The sequence below is a fragment of the Mus caroli genome, chromosome 9 (genome assembly GCF_900094665.2).
Source record: "Mus caroli chromosome 9, CAROLI_EIJ_v1.1, whole genome shotgun sequence".
Taxonomy (NCBI): Eukaryota; Metazoa; Chordata; class Mammalia; order Rodentia; family Muridae; genus Mus; species Mus caroli.
The window spans coordinates 114,633,780-114,636,126 of NC_034578.1; positions in this window are offsets into that span (position 1 = coordinate 114,633,780).

The following is a 2,347-nucleotide window of genomic DNA, read 5'->3' on the forward strand; positions in this document are numbered from 1 at the left end:
GCTTCAGGACCGACCTTAACGCCACTACTACAGAGTGAGAAATTCCCATACTGCCGCTGTCCAGTCCTGACCGCGACTGAAACTAGTCGCTGTCCAGGCGATGTCTAGGTGCTGTCCGAGACTGAAATTGGTCGCTGTCCAGGCCTGACTGTGACTGGGAACCAGTCAGCAGTTCCAGTGGTGGAAGCAAAACGAAACCGAAAGGGAAAGTGCAATCGCTGTGCAAACAATCAAAAGGGCCTCTAACTCTAGAGAAATTTCAAGACTATACTTACCTTGCAGAGCTGTAATGTCCCGCAGTTCTGGTTCTGCCCCGCGAACGAGGGATCTCCCTTGCGCAGGTGTGATGGTATAAAGTCCCCAGGTTTTCGGGACAACCGGAATCTTCTGCGGCAAAGCTTTATTGCTTACTTCTCAGGAAGACTCCGACCCCAGAAAATGGAGTCCCTTATATAGCGCTCAGCCATGACATTTCAGCACCTGATGTGGCATGACAGCTCCTGATTTGTTGCTTGCCCATCACCCCACTATTACACCCCGAGAATGGGCAGTGACTAGGAGTGAGTTCACTCTCGCACTTGCGCACAGGCTTGTTTACTAGTTAGTCACAGTGGAGGCCAGCACCATCTTATAATCTTATATTGCTCATGGCACGCACATGGCTCTCCACAGCGATTGCTCGCAGCACGGCTCTCCACAGCCTAGAAGTTTGTTTTTATGTTGTATTTTTTCACTACATGTAATTATTAATCATCTTTATTTTTCTTTTGAGAAATGTCTTGTTTGCCCACTCATTACTCTTGGGGAAGAGAGGTTGTTTCTTAGTCCTTTACATATTGTGAGCAACCATTACCTGTTCAAAGCACACACAGCACAGACTTCCCATTCTGTAGGCTGTCTGTTCTGCAGATTATTTCCTTTGTTGCACAGCTTTTTTAAGGTCAAATGATCCCATTTGTCAAAACTTGCAATCATTTCTTATACTGATGGAGTCAGTTTTGGAAATTCCTTGCCTAGAGTTCTATCTTCTAGAGTTCTACAGCTTGGGTCTTTTATCCACTTTCAGTTTTCATACAGAGGATTTGTTTATTGTTTTCCAAGCACCATTGGTTGAAGAGACTGTCTTTCCTCTAATGCAGCTTTTGGGCACTGAAGTCCAGAATCATGTGGCTTTGGCTACATGGGTTTATCTCTGGGTTCTCTTTCACATCAGCTTACATGTGACACTTCCAGCCTTGCTCTTTCTGCTTACAAATGCATTAGCTACTCAGGGTCGTTTGTGCTTCCATATGAATTTTAGGCTTTTTAAATTCTATGAAAATGACATTGAATTATCAATTGATTTCAAAAATATATGCATTTTTTCAAAATATTTTAATCCTGCAGATCCGTAAGCATCAGGTATCTTTCCATCTTCTAGTGTCTTCTAAATTTCTTTCTTTAGGGATTTAAACTTTGCATTGTAGTAGTCTTTCTTGGCTGAGCATGTGAAAGCATGGGTGTGTTTCTTTGATTTCCTGTCTTCTTAGCATGCTTCCTACTGATATGTAGAAAAGCTATGGGATTTTATTTTGCTCTTGCTTTGATACTTGAAAATCACAAGACCCACAGCACAACAGGGTTGTGATAATCTCATAGAGGGTTGGATTTCCAGATCCTCTAGCTTTTAATCTCTAGTCAGGGAATCCAAGATTAGAATCTGAGAGGATCAGTGTAAAGTGAGCTAAAAAAAAAAAAAAAAATCATTGTCTTAGTCAGGGTTTTACTGCTGTGAACAGACACCATGACCAAGGCAAGTCTTATAAAAAGCAACATTTAATTGGGGCTGGCTTACAGGTTCAGAGGTTCAGTTCATTATCATCAAGGTGGGAGCATGGCAGCATCCAGGCAGGCATGGCACAGGAGGAGCTGAGAGTTCTATGTCTTCATCCAAAGGCTGCTAGTGGAAGACTGACTTCCAGGCAACTAGGGTGAGGATCTTATGCCCACACCCACAGTGACACACCCATTCCAACCAGGTCACACCTATTCCAACAAGGCCACACCTTCAGATGGTGCCACTCCCTGGTCCAAGGATATACAAACCATCACAATCATCCATTGCTGTATGTGTTTATATTGCTAGAAATAATACCCAGATCCTCGTGCATGCTAGCTGTTAGGCCGGAGGTTTTGGGACAAAGGCCAAGATGACATGGGCCAAGAGGTCCCTGCTTTTCTTTTCTGACCAGTTTACAAAAGACCTCTCAAAACTTTGGACAAAGCCAGCTCCTAGCTCGAGATTCCAAAGGGACCACCAGACCCGAGAGCACATTACAGAGCCTCATTCACTCTGTTCCTCGCCATC